Below are 15,192 nucleotides of genomic sequence, written 5' to 3'. Positions count from 1 at the left end.
CAACCACACGGGATCCTCAAGGAACAGAATTAGGAGCAGTGGCTAACAGTGATCAGTGACCCGGGAGACAACTGACCTTGGAGCCGTTGTCTTAAAAAAATTAAACATTCAACGTATGAAAACTATAGGGAAAAGTACACATAGCTCCCATGTTCCCAGGACCTAGATTGTGGAATAAGACAGCCCAAGTAAGTAGGAGCGTCTCAGCCTGTTCCCCACCCTCCTGCCCAGAGACAGTCACCACCCCGTTCCCTGAGGTTGGCGTGAATTATTCTTATACATATTTTTATGTTTATGCTATATATGTATACATCCATAAAACATGTAATGTATTGCTTTGCAGATTTTTTAAGTTTCTGTAAGTGATATAATATTGTACATATAGCCTTCTGCAACTTGCTTGTTTTCTTTCAACATTTTGTTTGAAATTTATCCACGTCATGTGCAGAGCTCAGTACATACATTGCCACTGTTCTAATCCATTTCATTGCACGTATGTGCTACGATGTATTAGTCTATTCTCCTGTTGAGGGGCATTTGAGCCATTTCCAGTTTTCCATCAGACAAGCCTCACTGCCAAGAACGTCCTTGCACATGTCTCCCGCGTGTGCCTGGGGAGGGGTCGCGGGCGCGTGATCTCCTTCCAGTTCACTCGCCATCGCCTGACCGCATCTGAAAGGCTGGCCAGCTTCTGTCGCTTCACATCCAGACTCACGCTAGCAATTGTCAGACTTTGGAATTTATGCCGCTCTGATGGGGGCCAAATGCCTCTCATTGGTGTTTTTAATTTGTATGTCTCTGATCAGTGGGGCTGAAATGTTTTCATCATTTCTCTGGTCGCTTGCATTTCCTCTCCTGTGAATTGCCTTTGTATCTCCGGCCTGTGTTTCCATTGTACCGTCTGTGTCGTTCTTACTGATTTGTGGGAGCTCTAATCCTGGGCCTGTTGCTACTATCTTCTGCCAGTCGGTGGCCTGTCTTCGCACTTTATTTATGGAGTCTTTTGATGAACAAGGATTTTTACATTTTAATATAATTACAGTGTCAATCTCTCCCTCTGCGGTCTGGGCTTCTGCAGTCTGTGGAAACCAGAGGCCATTTCCCTGGCGTGGCGCCCTCCATAGGAGGCCTTGTGCTGGAGTGGGAAGAGAATGGGCTCCTGAAGGGGGCCAGCTGGGGCTGAACCCTTGCTGGGAGATCTTCAGGTGAGGTGAACTTGGGAGTAAGTTACTATACCTCTGGGTTCCAGCTTCCTCTCTTGTAAAACAGGGATAAAGACAGTCTTAAGCTTCAGGGATGCTATGAGGCTGGAGGGAGGAAGGCAACCGCAGAAGGGGAGGGAGGACTTGCTGAGAAGAGTCTCCAGAGACGCTGTCACCTGAGACCCATCCAGCATGGATATCCCAACGTTCCCTGGTCCAAAGGGATCGATACAGTCTCTTCAAATCTAACTACATCTCAGAATGCGGCTACGTCTCTGGAGGAACACTGGACATGTGGGAGCCAGACCTAGCACCCCTCCAATCCCATTCAGGCCCTGGGTCCTGAGCCCGTGTTAGGTGACTCCGGAGGTGGGGACAGCTATGGATTCGCATTCCTGATCTTGCAGGAGAGGTGGGAGGATGCACACCATGGCTGCTGCAAGCCAGTTACCCACGGCAGCAGGCTTGGGAGAGCATCTGATGGCTCCAAGCAAAATACCTGGGGGACGAGAAGGGCATACGTGTCCAGTTGCTTTCACTCATATATGACCACATGTCAGCCCACACAAACGGGTGTCGTGAGGCCACAGCAGGGGGGTACCCCCCATCACCTCCACGCAATTCATCCCAGGCGTGGCACCCTCTTGGGGCAGGATCAAGCCTGGGGGGAGGTGGGCTTAGCCCTCTGGGGTGAGCAGCCATTTGGACAAGACCACGGAGCCCGTGGACAATAAGGTCAAAGGATGCCTGATATTCACTCCACTTACCCCAAATCACCCCACCACCTCCACCATCACCTTACTCTGCTTAAGGGACCAGAGCACTGGGATGGCAGTCGGGAGCGTTTACAATGGAAACTTATTTCTGGAGTAGGCGACACACACACGCGTGATGTAAAACTATAAAGGTACAGAAAGGATGCAGAGAAAAGTCTCCCAGCTTCCCACCCTTCTCCCCAGCTCCCCAGGAGGAAGCAAGCAATGTTATTGCAGGGTGTATACATATATGGGTTTAAATAACATCGAGAGTAGCACATTATACACATTTGGTAAACTTTGCTTATTTTTTTCCACCCTATCTTCTCTCTCCCAAATTTAGGACCTGGACTATAACGGGCAGGAGTGAATACTTGAAGAGTGGATGGGTTAGTGGATGGGGTGGTGAATAAATGAACCATGTTCATCCAGGTTGAGGCTTTTTAGACTCTCTTCTGTGAGACTCACCCCTGACCTTGGGAACTTCCCTCTTCCTTTGGCATGTCACTGAAGGTGGGTAAATTCAGGCCTTCTTGACCCTGGCACAGAGCCATCATGAGGGGGGAACCAAGTGAACCAGGCAGCTGAACAGCTTCATTGTCATTTCCACCAGCAGATGGTTACCAGGGAAACTTAAAGACTGTTAGAACTGGGAGGGGCTTTCAGGCAATGTGGAGGCCGCCTGACAGAATCTCAGACTGGGGGGTGGGCATCCCCACAAGTTCTTGAAGACTTTAATTTTTTTATGTTCATCTCGATGACAATCTAAAACAATTAAAGGCAATATTTTTGGACCCTCTGGATGTCCGCCTGATAATGGCACGGCTGTGTGACTATGCCTGTGTTAGTGTTTGTATTTATGATCACATTGGCACTGGGATAATCAATGACTCCGTGGCCTCCTGAATAAACCAAGATTTTCACAAAGGTCAAACTGAGCAGGTTCTTATATTTTGTGTCTGTAGACCCCTAAGATCCCTGGAAATATTCTTAAGGTCAGTGAGAAAAAAAATTTTTTTTAATTAATTTATTTTGAGAGAGAGAGAGAAATCCCAAGCAGGCTCCGCACTGTCAGCGCAGAGCCCAGTATGGGGCTCGAACTCACAAACCATAGATCACGACCAGAGCCAAAACCAAGAGCTGGACACTTAATCAGTTGAGCCACCCAGGTGCCCCATGGTCAGTGGGACATTTTTAAGGCATGTGTCCGTTACTCAAGTATGAGAAGCCCTTGGTGAAGACAAGGGCATTCCAGGCAGGGGCTGGGAGCCTGGACTGAAGTTCTGTCTCTGTTTCTTACTGGCTGAGTCACCTGGATTCTTTACAGTCTTCTGCTTTAATTTTTCCAATAAATTAGGGATCAAAAATATCATGATGGCAAAATGAGGTAGTGAATGTGAAAATGCTGTCTTTTATAAAACAATTTTTAAAGATTTTAAAAAAATGTTTATTTATTTGTGAGAGAGAGTGAGAGAGAGAAACAGAGCATGAGTGGGGGAGGGACAGAGAGAGAGAGGCAGACACAGAATCCGAAGCAGGATCCAGGCTCCACGCTGTCAGCACAGAGCCCAATGCGGAGCTCCAACTCATGAACCGCGAAATCAAGACCTGAGCCGAAGTCGGACACTTAACTGACTGAGCCACCCAGGCGCCCTGAAAATTCTGTCTTTATAAGCGTGTTCAACTCTTTCATTTCATAAAGGAGGGGGGGGAACAGGCCTGGGGAAACAAAATGATTTTTCCGACATCAGTTACTGGCGGAGCTGGGCTGGGGGCTCGGGATCCTACCCCACCGGGCACTTTCCCCCTGCCCCGGGCACCGAGGTCCATCAGCAGCAGTGGTGTGGTTTTAATTCTAGAAGAGTAATAATAACATCTCTGATGGGGCCTGTCACTATTTGGGCAAACACACTATCTTTATTTTTATTTGTTAAAGAGATTAAATTAAGGAAGCCAAACAAATAAATGAGCACATTGAACTTTCCACAGCCATACCTCTCTTCCCGGAGCAAAAACAAATTCTTTCTCAGGCAAAAGGTCAGACAGGAGGCATGTGGGGACAGAACACCCAACCAAGCACCGCAGTGCCAATGTGATTTACCATTTCGACTGGTAGACGGGCCACCGAGCCAAGCACGTGGGCTTCACTTCAGCACCCACACTTCTGGACGATGTGCTTACAGGGTTGGGGTCACCCAGCGTAGGCTGAGAGCTTCAGAAAGCAAGGACGATTTGTGGTCAGAGCTGTTTCTCCCAAGCTGAGTCTGCCCCTCGTACGTAGTAGGTGCTTGTGAGCAGAGTCACATTCTTTGTGTTTAAAGATTTGGAGGGGCCCCTCAGAGATGCGTCTAACAAGTCCAGGTTCAAAATCAGGAGATCGGGAAGCAAGGGAACTCAGGGCAGAAATGGCCTTTGGGCCTGGATTTCAGAGACCAGGCAGGGGTAAGGCCAGCGCAGAGGCTGAGGGCAGACACAACAGGCTGACTGACTTGCAGTTATCGGTCTCTGTTGGCTGGGCATCTTGCACATGCCAGGCTCTGTGCTAGATGCTGGGGATCCTGAGCAGAGAAAGTCTTGCACCCCAGAAACCCCCAGTCTGTGGCAGTGAGCCCACAGCGCTGAAGAAGAATCTGGGCTTTGCAATCAGCGCTACAATGTGTGACTTTGGGCAAACCACCTTAATTCTTGGCGTTTCAGCTTCCTTCCCTGCAAAATGGGTCGAAGATTAGTACCTGCCTCCTTGGCTGGAAAATAAGAGACAACCCTAAGGAATGTCACTCCTGGCACAGAAAGGAGGGCTTAGGACCTGCTGCTATCCAGCATGACATCTGACGGGGCTTGGGCCCTGCTGGGAGACAGGCTCATCTCTGAGCCCCCGGACAGCTTCTCTGACCCAACAGAAGGAGGTAGGTCAGACGGGCATCTTCCGTCCACGCACGCTGGGTTATTTATAGTTGATTTGTTATTGTGGTTATTGCAGTTGGTGTTGTTTCTACTCAGAATATAAATGCTATGAATAAACTTGTGCATTTTTCTTGGTGAATGTGAACCAGAGTTTCTCTGGGGTATGTATAATAATAACAAACAGCCGGAAAGGTAAGGGCATGGAGTGATCAGAATGAATGTTATGGAGCCGGGGGTATTCCCAGAGGCCAGGTGTTAACCTTATAGTTCCCGGATCATGAGAATGTTGGGAGGGTCCCCAGGAGAGGGGCCGGGGCAGCCAGCTCTTGGGGGCACGGGTGGGGGTCGGGGGCCATACAGTGAAGGAGCTGGGTGGAGAGACTTGGGATAGCAGCTATTTTCCAACTGACCTGAAATTATTTCAAAAAAATTTTTTTTTAATTTCTTTTTTATTTTTATTTTTGGGACAGAGAGAGACAGAGCATGAACGGGCGAGGGGCAGAGAGAGAGGGAGACACAGAATCGGAAACAGGCTCCAGACTCTGAGCCATCAGCCCAGAGCCCGACGCGGGGCTCGAACTCCCGGACCGCGAGATCGTGACCTGGCTGAAGCCGGACGCTTAACCGACTGCGCCACCCAGGCGCCCCAATTATTTCAAAATTTTAATAACCAGTGTGGTCCAAATGGTAAGCACTCATGCATATATACCTGGAAACATATAGGTCTAGGAGTGGAATTGCTACATTGTAGAGAAAGTGAATGATCAACTTTATAAAAATAACAGCAGATGGTTTTCTGAATATCTAGTGGGTGTAAAATGGCATCTCATAATGGACTTAATTTGTATTTCTCTGAACCCGAATGAGGTTGAGACTCTTTTCATATGTTGTTTGGGCTCAGAACTATTTGCTTAAAGGGCCCGGGCCTCTAACAGCCAAAGAACATTCTGCTAGCTACCCGCCTTGAACAACAGCCAGGGAACCCAATAGTGCTGGGTGGGAAGCCAGGAGACCCGGGTTCCAGCCTCAGCATGGCGACATCCTCACTCTGTGGCCTTAGGCAAGGCATTTGCCTCTTCTGAGCCTCAAATTTACCATCGGCCAGGTTAGGGAGAATCTTCCTCTGCTCACAGGGAGGACAGCTAGGAGATCAAATGAGCTCACGGAAGTCAATGTGCTTTGGGGACTGAAAACTCCTACACCGGGCAGAGATTAGTACTCACTCTTTGAAGACAATTTGAGAAGGCTTTGAAGTCCAGAGGACCAGGAACAACCGACAGACCTCCTGGAAGCAGAGAGCACCAGCTCCAAGGACTGAATGAATATCTCCTTCCTCCCCAAACCGTTCCAGGCCCCTGTCAACCCCCATCAGGCAGAGAAGGAACAAAATCCCTTAACTCCTGGCACAAACATGCCTTAGCACCCTCGAGGGGCTTCGGGACCCAAAAAGCATGCCTGGGCTGCTCTAATGTGAAGACAGCTAACCCTTTGGTGCCTGGTGTTTCCGTCGGAGGCCAGCCATTGTAGGTTCTAGGGCCAGCGGGTGGCCACAGGCTCAGCTGCCCTGGCCAATAAGTAGAGGTGCAGCCATGTGACAGTGCCTAACCCGTAGGTTCCTGGGTTTTTCCTCTGTTCCTTCGGGCCTTCCATGCCTTGCCTGTTTATAGCAGGGGGGTTAGTCTAGACGGGCATTTCTCAAAGCATGTGCGGTGGAGCAATAACTATCATGGGTGGTAGTGGATGGGATGGCAGGGATGGGTGGGAGATTCTGCTTTGAATCAAAATGTTGAAAGTTAAGTTATTTTTGCAGCTAACATTTACTGAATATGTCAAGCACTCGGTTAGGCATTTTATAAGCATTAGCTCATTGACTTCTTACAACAAGATTACAAGGCAGGCGCGATGCTTGGCTCCATTTTACAGGTGAAGAAACTGAGGTTTTGTAAGGTTAAGTGACTTACCACGGTCTCTCAGCTGGTAAGCGGCGGAACCGTGATTCAAACCGACATTTCCGGATCTCCTGCTCTTTTTTTAAGAGTTTGTAAAGTTTTGCTATCATGATTTATTTCATACTCTTTTTTTTTAAATGTTTATTTATTTATTATTGAGAGAGAGGACAAGCAGGGGAGGAGCAGAGAGAGGGAGACATGTAACCTGAAGCAGGCTCCAGGCTCTGAGCTGTCAGCACAGAGGCCAATGTGGGGCTCAAACTCACAAACCGTGAGATCATGACCTGAGCCAGGGTAGGATGCTTAACCGACTGAGCCACCCAGGGGCCCCACCAGATCTCCTGTTCTTAGCCAGTTTGAATGAACAGGACTTGGTGACTGATGTGGAGAAGGGGAAGAAAGAATTCATATGCCCTTTCTCTGATTTAGTTCAATGTCTTGTGGTATCCTCGTGGCTGGTAGAGAAATGCAAAAAAAAAAAAAAAAAAAAAAGGCCTCACTTGCCCCTCCTAGAACTTCAGATGAGGGAGTAAATTCAGCAGAGCGTGAACACACTCTGAGGTGGGTAGGGGGAGGCAAGGCTTACTGGTTTCTTTTAGGCCAAGATGTAAGGGACCATTAAACATGGGAAGAGGGCAGGAAAAAGGAACCCCAGGCAGATGGAATGGCATGTGCCAAGGCCAGGAGCTAAGGGAGAGCACGCAGTCCTAGACACAGTGGGTTGAAGGGCTGGGGGTGCAGGGGAGGAGGCCTGGATGTCAGCAGGGGGCAGTCACCCAAGGACTTGACTTTGTTGGCTTCTAGAACAAGGCTGGGTCAAAGGAGGGGTGAGAATAGGGGGGGGGGGCGGCGTGCGGTAGGGGGCAGAGAGGACGGTGATTATGAGCTTAGCTTTGGCCTGCCCAGTGTCGAGGGGGGTCACCGCTAAGGTCTCTTCCTACGCTGACCTTCTGAACTTCCCTGGAAGAAACATCTCTCTGCGGCCCCTCCACCCCCAAATATTCCCGGCAGGAAGGAGCAGAATCTGTTTTGTCAACGCAGCTTGCAAATAAAGAGTCTCATTCAGGGAGGCAAACATCTGCTTGACTATTAATAGGCAGGGGCCTCAGCCACAGCCTGCTGGGAGGGCCTCGGCTCGTAGTTCTGGAAAGGTGAATCAGTTCCTTCTGCCTGTCTGGATTTTGCACCCTGGGGGGGGGGGGGGGGGGCACAATTGGCCAGGTGCTTATTTCTCAGAAGGTCGGTCACCCCGAGCCTTGCTGGGGCAGCTGGGGAAGTGGCATGACCCTGCTGGGATGCTGCCCCTGCCCCTTCATGCTGGACCCAGCCGGAGGGAGAGAGAGTGCAGAGGACCCAGAGCTGGCCAGAGAGGCAGACATTCATGTGGGTGGGGGATGGTCCGGTTGGGGTCTGCACAGCAGCCCTCACGGAAGATCAGGCCCTCGCCCTTAAGGGCGTCATGGAGAGATGGGAGTTGGTCAGTCTAGACACAGGAGGACTGATGACAAGAAATGGGGGGATACAGAGAGTGGAGGTTTGAGTCTGGGGTCAGGGAGAACCCATGCACGGTCATGAGCCAGACCGGGGAAGCCTGAAGTCCAAACCCGAGAGGGGAGGCCTAAGGAAGGCCACAGGCTCCTGGCTGTCGCCATCATGGCGCATGACCTCATTTGTGGCCAGGCAAGTCACCCATCTGAACAAGCCTCTGGAGAGGGTAGCTGGGATGGAGCTAATGGAAACCCGACGGGTGCCCTGGGCCACACGGAGGCCAAGTCTTATAGCGTTAGCAGCCCCGTGTGGCGCCTGCCCAAGAGGGTGTGGGCCTCACAGTCTGGCTTTGTTCCCGCCCCCTCAGGTGGCTGCTTCAGGTGGTGGCCACTTCAAAGAAGCCCCATTTAAAGCAGGGCTTTGCCTCAAGTTTCCTAAGGGCCCTGTCCGGGCTAATGAGATCATTAAGAGGCTCCTTGTTAAACGGGTTTAAATAGAGTTTGCCTGCACGGCCTCTGGCTGAGCCCTGTGCCCAGGGTGCAGGGTTGTTTTTTTTTGTTTTGTTTTTAGTTTTAATGTATGTGTATTTGTGTCTGTGTATGTAAAGTGCTCGAGAGTGTAGGCTCTGGCTTCACGCTGCCGGGATGGAATCCTGCCCCTGCCGCTTTTTGGTAGTATGACCTCAGGCCAGTTACCTACCGCTCCTCAGTGCCTCAGTTTCCCTACCCGTAAAAGGGAACTAATCATTGTACTGCTGAATTGTACTGTGGAACCCTCCATTGCCCTCAAAAGAGCTCCCAAGTTTCGTGGAGTGGTCAACCTTCCGTGGCTTGCCCTTGGCCTCGTTCCTTGCCACACCTATCTCTTACACTTGCCGCTTCGACCATACAGACCAGTCCTCTTGATCCAGCCTCCACATGAGCTGTTTTTCATCTTTTAATGCTCTTTCCCTTCACCTTCTCTGCCTAGCCTTCGTTCTCTGGTAGGTCTCACTGAAGTCCTGCCCCCTGGGAGGCATTGCTGATGGCTCACCCGTGCTCTGGACAGTGCCCACTGTGCTGTGCTGAAATGCCCCGCCAACACATCGGCTTTCTTGGCTAGACCGTAAGCTCCGTGAGGGCAGGGATTCAGCCCCGATCCCCACTGTGTCCCCACGGCCTAGCACTGCTCACTATAGTTTTGTAAGAAGCCCCTGTCACTTGCAGTTTATTTGAAGGTTGAGGCTGCCTCCAGGTCTCCTGTCATTGGCTGTTTCTTGAAGGTTCCCTCTGCTCCTTCTCTCTGGCCTCGACTCAGAACCCCACTGCAGCGAAGCCTGTATCAGGAAGGAAGCAGAGGGAGGCCCAGACCCAGGTGTCTGGGCCAACCCCACCTGGAAGCGGGCTGTCATTCCTTCTTCCATGAACTCCAGCCTCTTGACGTAAGCCTATCCCGGCCCAGCTAGGTCTTGACCTGAGGATAGTGTGCAGATTTGCAGAGCAGTCCAAGCTGTTGTGATTTCATCCCGCAGAACCCACGACACTGTTGTCCGCTCAGTGTCTGGATTGACTGATTGGTGTGGCCCCGATGGTCAGGACGGTAGGGAGGCCCTCGGGGTGGTGCCCAGCTCCGAGCGGGAGGTCTACAGGCTGTCTGGCCCGTGAAGCAGGAGCTGGGGGCAGGATCTTTCCTGGGGGGAGAATAGTGATTTTCAAGTCAAAGGGGGTGAGGGAAGGGTAGACAAATGGGAGGCAGAATAAGAAAAGTAAAATTGGGGTGGGACAATCAAGAGAGAACAGAGAACCGGTGCCAGCTTGGAGAAGTGAGCAGAGGCTGGCAGCCAGGACCAAGTGTGTGAACACAGTGAATCCGCGTTGACGTGTGCTGTTGGAGAGAGCCGGGGGGGGGTGGTGGTGTTTACAGGGGCCACTCAGGCTGCACACCCATCTTCCCACTAGACTAGGAGCTCCTCAAGGAGAGGGGCCATGTACACTTCACATCTGGGTCTCCTGGTCTGCAGGACGAATTCCAAATCCTTCCATGTAGTCAGCATTTAACAGAAGAGTTCTCTCCCCTGGGTGCTTAAAATGGATGATACTCCTCCCCCTCCTAATAAAAATAGATGGTATTTGTTGAGTTCTTACCATGTACCAGGCACTGTGCTGACGACTTCACATCCATTATCTCTAAGATTGTCAGGAACCGGGCCTGTTTTAGCTCACCAATGCATCCCCGGGGCCTACCACAAGCCTGACACAGAGTTGATGCTAAATACATATTTGTTGAATGAACAAATAATCCTACCTCCAGTTCGTATTTTACAGGTAAGGAGTTGAGTCTCAAAGAGGCTAAGTAACAGGTTATTCAGCTAGTGAGGTGGGGAAGTCAGGATTTGAACCCAGGTCTGTCTGACTCTGAAGCTTATGGGCTTAGCCATGCCACTACCTTGAAGGGAACTATAAAAGTATGGCCCAAGAACCAGTGTCATCAGCATGATCTGGGAACTTGCTGGAAATGCAGATCTCCCCGTGTACCCCAGACCTATTGAAACAGAATTTGCATTGTAACAAGACGCCTAGGCGATGCAGATATACATCAAAGTGTGAGCGGTCTGTTTTCAGTGATCTGTACTTCCTCCCTCCTCCCCAGCTGGTCCACCCCCAACCTCACTCAGGGGTCTAAGCCCTTGGCTGCCAGGCAGCCTCAATCAAACTGCACTTGGCCATTAGGTCCTTTGTCCTTTGCCATGAGACTGCTGGGTGTAATTGTTAGTGCTGGTGGCTGTGGCTGTGTCTTTCAAAATTAGTACCACTTAAGGATCAGAAGCATATTTCACCTTTCAAAGCTTGCTCGCCCATCAGGTTTCTAGCACCCCAAGGAACATGTTTCTGGGAACGGAGGCAGTTTTCTAGCTCGTGGTCTTGCTTGTGAACAGGATCGTTTTAGATGGGGTCTCGTCCCAACAGGGACCCTTCCTGATTCTCTGCCCTTCTCCACCCAATCACAGAGGTTGTGGATTCTCAGCCAGTCTCTGTTTATCATGAACAGACAATGTAGTCCAGTAATTGCATTCATAAACAATTCCCCAATGATTTAAGAAGCTCTGCTTGTTTACGTTTTGAAGCTTATGAGTTTGGTCTTTTAAAACAGCTTAAAGAATTGCTTTGTCTAGCAGAAGGAACAGACAGGATGGCTCACAGTTTATTTTACCTAAGCTTCCCCCTCCCCTCTTTTCTCCCTGATCAGCACCCTTGCCCCTAGGTCCCTAGGCTATGGACCTATATATCCCTAGCCTCTCCTAATAATTCATGCGATGCTTTTGTTCAAGAATTCAAGCTAGGCATTTGCTCCAGACTTGCTGGACTTCTGTTTATGGCTTTATCTAAATCAAGGGTTCTTGACCTGAGGTTTGTGAGATGAGCCAGAGATCTGTGATCACCAAGTAATTGCCATGAAATTTAGCACATGAGGGTATCTTTACTGGGGAGAGTTGGTAGTTTTCTCGGATCCTCAGTGGGGTGTGACCTCTAAAAAAATCACTGGTCTTGATGCCTCTGAACTTTCAGGACCCACATCTGTTTCTTGCCTTGTAGTTCCAGTTACTTGGATTCTATTTTATTTGCAAAACTGTAAGCTCCCTGTGAGTCAGGACTGGAGCCAGTGCCATTTCCGTTGGAGGTTCTACCTTTCAGAGTTTGAGACACTTTTGTGAAGGAATTCACCATCTCACTCCAACACACATAAAAGGACTTATGATTGCACGTATTTAGTTTACAGATGATGCCTGATGCATGGACAACTTCCCAGATCTTTGAGAAAATCTCTGCCCCTCCTCTGCAGAGCAACGTGCAGCTTGCTCACAGATAATAAGAAAGGAAAAGAGCCTTAGATGTTATCAAGACCAGTTCCCCTACTCTACAGATGAGGATACTAGGCTACTAAGAAGAAAGTGACTTGCCTAAAGGCATACAAACAGAGTCTGTCTGAGCTGGGGCGAGGAACCAAATGTTCTGGCTCTCCAGATTCCATGCCTGTCCTCCCAACCCTCTCTGTAGCCTCAACAGCACAGATGTTCTCAAGAAATGTTTTTGAAATAAATGAATGAATATTGGGTGGGGGAAAGGATGCCTGTGGATTTAAAGTTTTCTTTAGTTAAAATAAGTTAATAAAATCTTATTTTTTCCTCTCTCTCTCCTCTCTCTCTCTCTCTCTCTCTCACACACACACACACACACACACACACACACACTCCTGGAACGCACTGATGCAGCTCTTTGAGCCTGGAGGGAAAGACAAAGGTGGGGGGAGGGGGCTTCTCTCTTTGGAGCTTAAGGTTAAGGAGCCCTAACTTGACTGCATTGGACTCCAGCCTCAGCTTCTACTAATAATACTTGCCATACTACTTTTCAAACATGCATGCATTCATTTGCTGATTACTTATTGAGCAGCTTTGGTGTTGAACACCGTGCTGGGCTGAGGATGGGAGGGTCAGTAAACACAGGCCCAACCCTCTCCTCCGGTTGCCTCAGTCTCTGTGGTGATGGCTACAAACCTTCATGGGCCATACAGCCAACTGTCCCCACTCTCCTGACTGCAAGTCTGACAGGTCTTCAATGAGCCAAGGGAGTCCACGTAGTCAGGATCATGTCCTTCTTGTGGTGGACACTACAGTATCTGCCATTTGCAATGTCAGGACCGGAAGGAACTTAGAGGACCCTCAGTTCAATGCTTTATTGCAAAACGGAGGCCCAGAGCAGCCATGGGACTTACCCAGAGTAATAAGAGAACCAGGGGTCCAGCCAGGGCCATCAGCTGGGTCTCAGAGGTTGGTCCCGGGGGCTGGATCAAACAAGGCAGAGAGAAGAGGGCATCCCAGTGAAGGCAAGAGCGAGGGCAAAGGCCGAGAGGTGAGAATGCGCACAGGATGAAGGGAGCAGAGAGGAAGATACTTTTGGCTTTTCATAAATTGCGCTAGAGTCAGACAGAGGCTGCCTTGGATGTAGGGCCCAGTCACTATCACGGAGAGTTGTCATGTGGCCAGCTCCAGAAACTGAATTCAGTCTAGTGAGTGATGTTGCCCTTAGGCACCAGAGAGCCTAGAAGGAGGGAGATAGGACTGTCATCAAATTTATGAAGTACCACTGTGTACCAAAACGTTTATATGTATTGACCCTCTCAGTGAGAAAATTACTGCCACCCTACCCTTCCTTGAACAACCGTGAGCTTCAAATAATGATTATTGTTGTTCTAACGATAATAGCAGCAGCCGTTGACTTGAGCGTGAACAGATGCTTAAGATAGAATGTGGTCCAATAAGTGATCGGTTGTGACAGTCAGAGCCAGTGTATCCATCCCAATTTTACAGTGAGGACGTGGCTCCACAGAGGAAAAGGGATTTGTTCAAGGTCCCACATTGGGCCAGCAGTGGCGAGGTGGGGGGAGGGGGGCACCAGGGCTTGGGTCTTCCTGCCCACAGGTCAGTGCCCATCCTGAGGCCACCCTAGCTCTGTGGCCAGCTCTTCTCCATGCCAGAAGGTGAGCATAGCCTTGAACCCACGGGGGTGTGTGCTGGGAAACATCAGAATCTTCCCACAGCCCCCACCCTCCCTAACTCTGGGGGTGTGGCATGGCCTGGGCAGTGTGTGCTCTCTCTGTCCTACAAGCGAAGGTGTCGCCCTCAGGCCCAGCTGTCACTAGACCTATGCCGAGTCCCGGCATAGGTGACTCTGGTAGGTGGTAGCCTTCCAGGCTTTCTCTAGCTTCTTTGTAGCCAGAGGGAGATGAGCAGAGGGAGTCTGAGGGCCTAGTTTTGCAATAATGCAAAGAAGCCTTGGCTGAAAGCTCAGAAGAGAAGAAACCGACTGGACGAAGTGTGGACAATTGCCCCCTGGACAATGTGTGTGTGGCCTGGGAGGCAAGAATCCCAGGTTCCTTTATCCCACGTGGGGTAGAGCGAGGTGACGTGCAGGGTGAAGGGATACACTTGACGATGAATGTGGGTGGTGTCCAGGGACAACAGTGAACACAGAATCACTTACGGAGAAGGAAATGAAAAGTTCAGTGATATTTTCAGTTCTTCTCATTATACTGTTTTAATTTGATGCTAACATGTCTTTACTACCTCTCCAAGCCTTGCCAGTGTGTGTGTGTGTGTGTGTGTGTGTGTGTGTGTGTGTGTGCATGTGTGCTAAAAAAAAATTTTTTTTTTAAGAGCAGGCCCTGGGCTCTGAGCCTTTGGCAGGGCAACAGTATCTAGTTAGAATTTAATAACATTGTTTTTATTGTATTTATTTTTACTTTTAGGTCCTATTTATGGCAGGTGAGACTGGTTTTCCATTTGCAGTAGTGATATAAAGTTTCCATTTTAAAGACATTTATTTAAGTGAAAAAGAGTCTATTTAAAGAAAAATACTAAATGAACAATAATACAGGTGGTGTGTGCAGACATAGCCGGGGCGGTAAAGGTGGTTCTCGTACGACAGAAATTTGGGAAACATTGACATTTGCAACCATGGAACAAAAAAGTCACATATTCTCAGAACCAAAGGCCATTGAATTGCAGAAGCCAAAGATTCTAGAACCCCAGAATGCAGCATCTCAGCACCATAATGTCCTAAAACGAACAATAAAATATCCCTAATACCATAAAACATGGTCTCTCACAAACTACCAGCATGTGGATACCAAGCGTGCCTTGAAGGTTCGATCCCCTCATTTTGACGCGAGGACGCTGAGGCCCCGAGAGATTAAGGGTAGAATGAAATAACATATGTGAGAGAGCCTTGTCAAGCATAATGGGTTCTTCAAGTATCAGGGATATTTGAAAAAGCGCCCCCTCAAAGTCACACGGCTTTCTCGCGGAGAACTAGGACTGAAATCAGCTTTCACGACTCCCGTCCCTGCGTCTGTTGCCTT

This window comes from Herpailurus yagouaroundi, unplaced genomic scaffold (assembly GCF_014898765.1).
Source record: "Herpailurus yagouaroundi ecotype Mexico unplaced genomic scaffold, PumYag 29, whole genome shotgun sequence".
Lineage (NCBI taxonomy): Eukaryota > Metazoa > Chordata > Mammalia > Carnivora > Felidae > Herpailurus > Herpailurus yagouaroundi.
Note: the sequence above shows the minus strand (reverse complement) of the source record.